The following is an 11227-nucleotide window of genomic DNA, read 5'->3' on the forward strand; positions in this document are numbered from 1 at the left end:
CATACGACCTCCTCCAGGTGACTCAGCCAGGGCTGATCAGACCCCAGTTTGTGTCCAGATGGCTAGCTACTTATGACTCTTTGATCCATAGCCATCTTGAGGCCCTCTCTGCCACATCGGTGGTACTGCGGGTAGCTCTCCTCTTCCTCTCTCCCTCGATGCCCAAAATGCTGAAGGCTCTAACGATTATGGAATTGAAAAACTTACTGATTTAATCAATGAAATTTATGAGACTAGAATAATACCAGAAGAGATGATAAAGTCAGTATTTACCACTGTTCCTAAGAAACCTGAAGCAATAGAATGAGAAAAACATAGGACCATAATTTTAATGAGTCATATCACCAAGATACTTCGAAGAATTTTGATGACCGGAGCTAAAAGTAAGATACAAGCTGAAATAGGCAAAGAACAATGTGGTTTTATGAACGACAAAGGAACAAGAAACGCAATATTGATGTTAAGTATACTATCAGAACGAGCTATTAAAGTGCGAAAAGAGTTGCTTGTTTGTTTTATCGACTAGACAAAAGCATTTGATAAAGTGAAGCACAATAATTTATTTTAAATATTACAGAAAACTCTCGATCGAGATTCGAAAGACCTCCGCCTAATCGGAAATCAAGAGAGGCGTTAGACAAGTGTATGTTTTCTTCCCTGATTTATTTAATGTGTACAGTGAAACAACATTACAAAAATAAGAGACATCTTGGGAATCAAAGTTGGCAGTGAAAACATCACTAATTTCAGAAAGCAGCTGATTGGGCAGTCGAGGTCAGGTGACCAAACATTTTGAAAAGCTCAAACAGATAAATAGAGGCATAGCTCAAGCGAGGTGGCAAGTACGTGAGTGGGCCAGTGAAGGAGTGGAGCTTTGAGGCTTTGACTCGAGAGGCTTCGACGAGAAGAAGCGGAGGATAAGCTACCTCGCAGTTAGTTTTTACAATGTCTCCTGAGACGGTGATGTGCCTCTCATGTGAGATGTGGCAGGTTTGGGGGAAATCCCCTCTCCCGCAGAGTCACAACTCCCAGAACTGCATACGGCTGGGCGATATGGAAGACCGTGTAAGGAATCTGGAGCAGCAATTGGATGACCTTCGACTCATAAGGAAGAATGAGGCCGTCAAAGATGAGAGCTACAGAGAAGTAGTCACACCTAGGCTGTCGGAAGCAACTCGTTGGGTGACAGTCAGAGGGGGGGAAGTGAAGGTGAGCAGACAGGTAGTGCAGAGCACTCCTGTAGCCATTCCCCTGAATAATAATTTTACCGTCCTAGATACTGTTGGCAGAGACGACCGACCAGGTGTGAGCCACGGTGGCAGGGCCTCCGGCAGTAAGTCTGACCCGGTGGTGCATAGGATGGGACGGAGAATAGGAGATCTGTCGTCATTGGAGACTCTATAGTCAGGGGAGCAGACAGGAGATTTTGTGGACGTGAGAAGGACACCCGCATGGTTTGTTGCCTCCCGGGTGCCAGGGTCCGGGATGTCTCTGACTGGGTGCACGACATCCTAGTACGAGAGGGAAAGCAACCAGAAAGCGTGATACAAGTTGGGACCAACGACATAGGCAGGAAGAGGGATGAGGTCCTGAAGTGTGAGTTTCGGGAACTAGGCAGAAGGCTGAAGAACAAGACCTCAAGGTTGGCGTTCTCAGGATTGCTGCCAGTGCTACGTGACAGTGATGGTAAGAATTGGAGGAGATGGCATTTGAATGCGTAGCTGAGGAGTTGGTGCAGGGAGCAGGGTTTTAGATTTTTAGATCATTGGAATCTCTTCTGGGGAAACTGGGACCTGTACAGATTGTATGGATTGCACCTGAACTCGAGAGGGAGAAATATCTTTGCAGGTAGGTTTGCTAGCATGTTTCGGCAGGGTTTAAACTAATTTGCAAGGTGATGGGACCTAGAGCGATCGAGCAGTGAAAAAAGTGCATGGGGTAAATCCAGATCTAACATACAGAGAGGCTTTGAGAAAAGAGAATCAGAATAAACGGTGTAAAGACAGTGAGGTAGAAGGGTTGAAAGGTGTGTACCTCAATGCAAGAAGCATCAGGAACAAAGGTGATGAACTGAGAGCTTGGATACATACATGGAATTATGATTTGGTGGCTATTACAGAGACTTGGCTGGCACCAGGGCAGGGATGGATTGTCAATATTCCTGGATTTCAGTGCTTTAAAAGGGATAGAGAGGGCGGAAAAATGGGAGAAGGTGTGGCATTACTGTTGAGGAATACTATTACAGCTACGGAAAGGGTGGGTAATGTAGCAGGATCCTCTTTTGAGTCAGTATGGGTAGAAGTCAAGAATAGGAAGGGAGCAGTTACTCTATTGGGGGTATTCTATAGGCCCCCTGGTAGCAGCAGAGATAGAGAGGAGCAAATTGGGAGGCAGATTTTGGAAAGGTGCAAAAATAACAGGGTTGTTATCATGGGTGACTTTAACCTCCCTAATACTGATTGGTACCTGATTAGTTCCAAGGGTTTAGATGGGGCAGAGTTTGTTAAGTGTGTCCAGGATGGATTCCTGTCACAGTATGTGGACAGGCCAACCAGGGGGAATGCCATACTAGATCCAATACTAGGAAATGAACCGGGTCAGATCACAGATTTTTCAGTGGGTGAGCATCTGAGGGACAGTGACCACCGCTCTCCGGCCTTTAGCATTATCATGGGAAAGGATAGAATCAGAGAAGACAGGATTTTTTTTTAACTGGGGAAAGGCAAATTATGAAGCTATAAGGCTAGAACTTGCGGGTGTGAATTGGGATAATGTTTTTGCAGGGAAATGTGCTATGGACATATGGTCGATGTTTAGAGATCTCTTGCGGGATGTTAGGAATAAATTTGTCCCGGTGAGGAAGATAAAGAATGGTAGGGTGCAGGAACCATGGGTGACAAGTGAGGTGGAAAATCTAGTCAGGTGGAAGAAGGCAGCATACATGAGGTTTAGGAAGCAAGGACCAGATGGGTCTATTGAGGAATATAGGGAAGCAAGAAAGGAGCTGAAGAAAGGACTGAGAAGAGCAAGAAGGGGACATGAGAAGGCCTTGGCGAGTAGGGTAAAGGAAAACCCCAAGGCATTCTTCAATTATGTCAAGAAAAAAAGGATGACAGGAGTGAAGGTAGGACCGATTAGAGATAAAGGTGGGAAGATGTGCCTGGAGGCTGTGGAAGTGAGCGAGGTCCTCAATGAATACTTCTCTTCGATATTCAACAATGAGAGGGAACTTGATGATGGTGAGGACAATATGAGTGAGGTTGATGTTCTGGGGCATGTTGATATTAAGGTAGAGGAGGTGTTGGAGTTATTAAAATACATTACGACGGATAAGTCCCCCGGGCCTGAAGGAATGTTCCCCAGGCTTCTCCACAAGGCAGGGGAAGAGATTGCTGGGCCACTGGGTAGGATACTTATGTACTCGTTGTCCCCAGAAATAGTACCGGAGGATTGGAGGGGACGAATGCTGTCCCCTTGTTTTTAAAAAAGGTAGTGCGGGTAGTCCGGATAATTATAGACCCGTGAGCCTTAGGTTCGTGGTGGCAAAGCTGTTGGAAAATATTCTTAGACATAGGATGTATGGGCATTTAGAGATTTATGGTCCGATCAAGGACAGTCAGCATGGCTTTGTGAAGGGCAGATCGTGTCTAACAAGCCTGATCGATTTCTTTTGGGAGGTGACCATGCATATAAATGAGGGTAGTGCAATGGATGTTATCTATTTGGATTTTAGTAAGGCATTTGACAAAGTTCCACACAGTAGGCTTATTCAGAAACTCAGAAGTCATGGGATACAGGGAAGTTTGGCCAGGTGGATTCAGAATTGACTTGCCTGCAAATGATAGCGGGTCGTGGTGGAGGGAGTATATTCGGATTGGAGGGTTGTGACTAGTAGTGTACCACAAGAATCAGCTCTGACATCTCTACTTCTCGTGATTTTTATGAACGACCTGGATATGGGGCAGAGGGCTGGGTTGACAAGTTTGCAGACGGCACAAAGTTTGGTGGTATTGCAGATAGTGTGGAGGATTGTCGAAGATTATAAAGACATGACAGGATGCAGAAGTCGTCTGAGAAGTGGCAGGTGGAGTTCAACCCGGAGAAGTGTGAGGTGGTACACTTTGGAAGGACAAACTCCAAGGCAGAGTACAAAGCAAATGGCAGGATACTTGGTAGTGTGGAGGAGCAGAGGGATCTGGGGTATATGTCCACAGATCCCTGAAAGCTGCCTCACAGGTAGATAGGGTAGTTAAGAAAGCTTATGGGGTGGTAACTTTCATAAGCCGAAGGATAGAATTTAAGAGTAGCGAAGTAATGATGCAGCTCTATAAAATTCTCGTTAGGCCACATTTGGAGTACTGTGTCCAGTTCTGGTCACCTTACATAGGAAGGATGTGGAAACACTGGAAAGGGCACAGAGGAGATTCACCAGGATGCTGCCTGGCTTGACGAGTATGGATTATGATCAGAAATTAAGGGAGATAGAGCTCTACACTTTGGAGAGAAGGAGTATGAGAGGAGACATGATAGAGGTATACAAGATATTAAGAGGAATAGATAGAGTGGACAGCCAGCGCCTCTTCCCCTGGGCACCACTGCTCATTACAAGAAGACATGACTTTAAAGTTAGGGGTGGGAAGTTGAAGGGGGATATTAGAGGAACGTTCTTTTCCTCAGAGGGTGGTTGGTACGTGGAATGCACTGCCTGAGTCAGTGGTGGAGTTCGATACACTAATGAAATTTAAAAGACTAGTAGACAGGTATATTGAGGAATTTAAGTTTGGGGGTTACATGGGAGGCAGCGTTTGAGGGTCGGCATAACATTGTGGGCCGAAGTGCCTGTACTGTCCTGTACCATTCTATGTTCTATGTTTTATATACACACCTCACATTCAAATCGTTCACACTCCATCAACAGAAAGAGGGATGCTGCGCGAAGTCGCTAAGCATCCTCCTGATTCGCACTTCTGTCGAAGCACGACCACTTCCGCAACTTCCGCCACTGTCAACGGGACCCAACTACTAAACACATCTTTCCCTCTCTACCCTTCTCTGCTTTCCCTCCGCGACTCTCTGGTCCACACTTCCCTCCCCACGAATCTCCCACCCGGCAGTTATCCCTGCGACAGTAAGTGCTACACTTATCCCTTCGCCTCCTCTCTCACCACCATTCAGGGTCCCAAACAGTCCTCGCAAGTGAGGCAACACTTCACTTGTGATTCTGCTGGGGTCATCTATTGCATCCGGTGCTCCCGGTGCGGCTTCTTATACATCGGTGAGACCCGACGCAGATTGGGGACCGCTTCGTCGAGCACCTCCGCTCCGTCCGCCACAACAGACTGGATCTCCCGGTTGCCACCCACTGCAACTCTGCTTCACATTCCCATTCGGATATGCCCAAACATGGCCTCCTCTACTGCCATGATGAGGCTAAACTCAGGATGGAGAAGCAACGCCTCATATATGGTCTGGGTAGTCTCCAGCCGCTCGGCATGAACATTGAACTCTCCAACTTCCGGTAATTCCCTCCCGTTCCCTTTCCCCACCCAGTTTCAATCTGCCCCCTCCCACAGTTGCCTATCAACCCCCTCATTGTTCCGCCGCCTTCTACTACGCATTGTGCTTTCCCCTATTCCGTCTTCACTTTTCGTACCTATCCCCTCCCCTACCCATTTATCTTTCCCTTTACTGGTTTTTCATCTGGCTCCTACCAGCCTTCTCCTTCCCCCCACCTTCTTTATAGTCACCCTGCTCCCTCCTTCTTCTATCTTGACGAGGGGTTCCAGCCCGAAACGTTGACTGTTCGTTACCACGGATGCTACACGACCAGCTGAGTTCCTCCAGCGTGCTGTGAGTGTTGCCACGACCATGGTACTTTGTCGGGAATCCTGAATTGAATGTGAGGAATCTGGCAGAGGACAAACGGGACCCTTACTGGGAGAGTACAAAGAATGTACCAGCCCGCTGTTTATCGCTTCCCCGGTAGTTCTCCCTTCACCTTGTGTCGAGGGTAGTGGTGGAAAACCCACTGACCTGCTCCTCCGAGACCCCAGTTTTAAGCAATGCTAACAACATTTCTTTACGGGTCATGCAGCATTCCCGACTCCCCGTCTGCTTATCTAAATTCCGTGCGTAGCTTCATGCACCCTGTACTTACAGAACGATCAACAGCATGTGCTCTTAATGACAGCGGTACCCCTTTTATTTTGGAAGCCGCCGGGTAGCCACATGCCCTATCATTACAGAAGTTAATGCAACACCCTCTGGCGGGTTCTCATTACCGGTGCATAATTCCGTAATAGGAGCTCACTAGCGTACAACTTTAGTCCTTCCGTCTACAATGCTGCACTCCGCTTGTGGTTTTAAATTCCCTTCAAGGAGAGAAGGTAACCTGAATTTAACCGCCGCTATTGTTCAATATCAGGGTGATATATTATGCTCAGGAAAATCAAGCAACGATATCTACAAGTTATTGATGGCGCGTTGGGACGATAGGTTCCCTAAAACCCATCTCTCTGTTAGATAGGTTCACTCCGAAATCATCCTCCTCCATACCAGCCATTCGTTCCAAGTTTCTCTCTGTCCCTGTACTTTAACCTCGCTAATTCATCAGCAGAGAACTCCCTTTTATCTGTTATCTCGGAAGTGGCCCATTGTGACATCCTCACACGTTTCTGATCCTCTTCTTTCCCCTCGAGGGAGAAGGTGCGGAGCAATGCCCCCCGTGGCAGGTGTAGGAAAGCGTGATCACTAGGTTGGCCTGTACTGTTTAGGGTACGCAGGGGAGAGTGGAAGCTTTTCGAGGGATAAACCGTGGGTTTCACACCACCCTCTCGCTCTCTCAGTTTCTTCTTCCGGCCAGACATCCCCATCCCCCAGCCCCACAGTCGGATCATCGCCCGCCCGCATTAAAGCTCGAGTTTAACAGGTCGATCTGCCAATTAAGCTGATTAGCACACGCTGACTGCTGTACCTTCCTTAGCTGACAAGCTAACTCTATATTCTGATCTTCTGACCTTGCAGTCCAAGTCCTGGCCATCAACAGTGATTCTGTCAGAATGATACAGCGCTGATTTATGTTTTTCTTCCTCGTTGTTAAGAACCACAATCATTTTGAGCTGGGGCCTTCCAATGGCTGCAACCAGCCAGAAACCATGCCGCTGGCAATCCTTTCTCTTGGGAAAACTCAGCAGTTTAAGTTTGGGCTCAGTGTGGTGTCCAATTTGCACCCCGGCAAAGTCTGACAGATTTGACCAATCCACCAGCATTCCGTAAATCATCAGTAAGTTAGCTAGACTACCAAAGCCAACACTGTTATCTGTCCAACTCGAGACTCGCCCCTCCCCGCGAGATTTCTTCAAAATAACCTTGTAAAGAAGTGTATTTTCTGCTGAAACAACAAACCCTGCTATTCTCACCGCAAAAAAAAAAAAAATATATATATATATCTATATCGTTGACGCGGGTTCACGCGTTTGGTGAGTGAGACAAGAACGCTGCCTGCGAATATGTAAAATATTTATTTATTTACAAACACTAGAAAATTCGACTTGATATTTGTTCCCCCAAGTTACACAAATTACAAAACTAAATTTTCGGCAAAGAGACACATAGATATGAGTGCGCTGAATATACCTTCCCAATCGTTCCGAGGACAAAGTGAGAGGGAGCAAACATCCTGCAGTGCTATTTTATATGCGGGTTATTTCAGCGGCCGTATCTAAACCAGCGGTCGGCAACCTTTTAGCCTCTGTGGCCCAGATTGCGTATTCATCAGCGGACGGTGGGCCAGATAAATGCCATAAAAACTTGAAATATGGGAATTATCCTTTTAAATACATCGAGTTACGTCTTGCCTCAAATTAAAGAATAACACATGCTAAAAAAAATTTGTGCTTAACCAAGGATGCCAATTAGTAATCAAAGATCTCAGTCTAGTTTTTTTTTTTCTGTCCCACCATTGCTGGTGCGCCATCAGTTGTGATCCCAATTAGCTACGACACATTAAGTTTCATTTCTGATATCATTTTCAGCAAAGCTTCAAAAATGTCTCCTCCAGTAACAGTGTCCTTCATAGGAATTAATTGAATAAATTCTTCAAAAATGTGTGCTCCAGTAACCGAAAAGTTGAGGTCACTCCTCGCACTAACACTGCGAGTTGAATAGTGTCTCTCAAGTCTGTACTCCCATTCATTGCCATTCGATTTTTTTTTCGTTGATTTTATTTCGAAACGCAAGTTATTCATCAAGTACCGTAGCACATGTATATATTTGGATATTTAGCGTGGATTTCTTGTTAAAACACAGTGACAATGTTTCTGATCACAAATTTGAACGATCCCTTCTGAAAACATGCGCGTGCACGGAGAGTATCTGATACATATTGATAAGGGAGTCTGCCTTCCCTTTTTTCGTATATAGCAGTGTTTGGTTTGGAACAAGACGGAACATAGGACCAGTGTTACGAGACACCATGCATGTCCATCAGTGTGGTCGCGTGAATCACGCAGAATAATGAAAAATCGCTCGCGAGTTGGTCAAATTACCTTCGCGGGCCTAATCTGGCCCGCGGGCCAGAAGTTGCCTACCCCTGACCTAAACCAACGAATCGGCCCCAGATGCTGAAAACATGTCAACCACTAGATGCCCGATGGTGTTATGTGCGAGGAGACAGTACGTAGGGGCATGAGTGTTAACTTCTTTATTCAAAGTGTGGAGAGAATACGGAATAGAACATAGAATAGTACAGCACATTACAGACTCTTCGGCCCACAATGCTGTGCCGACCCTCAAACCCTGCCTCCCATATAACCCCCACATGAAATTCCTCCATATACCTGTCTAGTAGTCTGTAAAACTTCACTAGTGTATCTGCCTCCACCACTGACTCAGGAAGTGCATTCCACGCACCAACCACTCTCTGAGTAAAAACACCTTCCTCTAATATCCCCCTTGAACTTCCCACCTCTTACCTTAAAGCCATGTTCTCTTGTATTGAGCAGTGGTGCCCTGGGGAAGAGGAGCTGGCTATCCACTTCATCTATTCATCCTATTATCTTGTACACCTCTATCATGTCTCCTCTGATCGTCCTTCTCTCCATAGAGTAAAGCCCTAGCTCCCTTAATCTCTGATCATAATGCATACTCTCTAAACCAGGAAGCATCCTGGTAAATCTCCTCTGTACCCTTTCCAATGCTTCCACATCCTTCATATAGTGAGGTGATCAGAACTGGACACAGTACTCCAAGTGTGGCCTAACCAGAGTTTTATAGAGCTGCATCATTACATCGCGACTCTTAAACTCTATCCCTCGACTTATGAAAGCTAACACCCCATAAGCTTTCTCAACAACCCTATCTACCTGGGAGGCAACTTTCAGGGATCTGTGGGCATGTACCCCCAGATGCCTCTGCTCCTCCACACTACCAAGCATCCTGCCATTTAATTTGTACTCTGCCTTGGAGTTTGTCCTTCCAAAGTGTACTACCTCACACTTCTCCGGGTTGAACTCCATCTGCCACTTCTCAGCCCACTTCTGCATCCTATCAATGTCTCTCTGCAATCTTCGACAAGCCTCTACACTATCTACAACACCACCAACCTTTGTGTCGTCTGCAAACTTGCCAACCCACCCTTCAACCCCCGCATCCAGGTCCTTAATAAAAATCACGAAAAGTAGAGGTCACAGACTAGATCCTTGTGGGATACCACTAGTCACAATCCTCCAATCTGAATGTACTCCCTCCACCACGACCCTTTGCCTTCTGCCGGCAAGCCAATTTTGAATCCACCTGGCCAATCTTCCCTGGATCCCATTCCTTCTGACTTTCTGAATAAGCCTACCGCGTGGAACCTTGTCAAATGCCAAAATAAAATCCATATAGATCACATCCACAGCACTACCCTCATCTATATGCCTGGTCACCTCCTCAAAGAACTCTATCAGGCTTGTTAGACACGATCTGCCCGTCACAAAGCCATTTTAACTGTTCCTGATCAGACCATGATTTTCTAAATGTCCATAGATCCTATCTCAAAGAACCTTTTCCAACAGCTTTCCCACCACAGACGTAAGGCTCACTGCTCTATAATTAACCGAACGATCCCTACTACCACTTTTGAACAAGGGGAAAACATTCGCCTCCCTCCAATCCTCAGGCACCTTTCCCGTGGACAACGAGGACATAAAGATCCTAGCCAGAGGATCAGCAATCTCTTCCCTCGCCTCATGGAGCAGCCAGGAGAGTATTCTGTCAGGCCCCGAGGACTTATCCGTCCTCATGTATTTTAAAAACTCCAACACCTCCTCTCCCTTAATATCAACATGCTCTAGAACAACAACCTGACTCATATTATCCTCACCATCATCAAGTTCCCTCTCATTGACGAATACCGAAGAGAAGTGTTCATTGAGGACCTCGCTCACTTCCACAGCCTCCAGGCACATCTATCCACATTTATCTCTAATCGATCCTACCTCCACTCCTGTCATCCTTTTTTTTCTTCACATAATTGAAGAATGCCTTGGGGTTTTCCTTTACCCTACTCCACAAAGCCTTCTCATGCCCTCTTCTTGCTCTTCTCAGCCCCTTCTTAAGCTCCTATCTTGTTTCCCTATATTCCTCAATAGACCCATCTGATCCTTGCTTCCTAAACCTCATGTATGCTGCCTTCTTCCACCTGACTAGATTTTCCACCTCACTTGTCACCCGTGATTCGTTCACCCTACATTCTTTATCTTCCTCACCGGTACAAATTTATCCCTAACATCCTGCAAGAGATCTCTAAACACCGACCACATGTGCATAGTACATTTCCCTGCGAAAACATCATCCCAATTCACACCCACAAGTTCCAGCTTTATAGCCTCATAATTTGCCCTTTCCCAATTAAAAAAATTACCTGTCCTCTCTGGTTCTATCCTTTTCCATGATAATGCTAAAGGCCAGGGAGCAGTGGGAATGAACTGCCAGATGCAGTGGATCAGGCGTACATATTCACACCATTTAAAAGGCATTTGGAAAAGTACGTGGAGCCAAAGGTTTTAAAGAGAAGTGCGCCAGAGAAAGCATATGGCATCAGGTTAAATTAGCACCTTATTGGACACTGATGAGTTGGACCGAAGAGACTATTTCCATGCTGTATGACTTTGCAATCAGGGCTCAATCAAACGCTAATCATCAGGAAACGCGACGCAGAGTTTATTGTAAATCAACAAAGGACAAA

Source organism: Mobula birostris, chromosome 8, assembly GCF_030028105.1.
Source record: "Mobula birostris isolate sMobBir1 chromosome 8, sMobBir1.hap1, whole genome shotgun sequence".
Taxonomy (NCBI): domain Eukaryota; kingdom Metazoa; phylum Chordata; class Chondrichthyes; order Myliobatiformes; family Myliobatidae; genus Mobula; species Mobula birostris.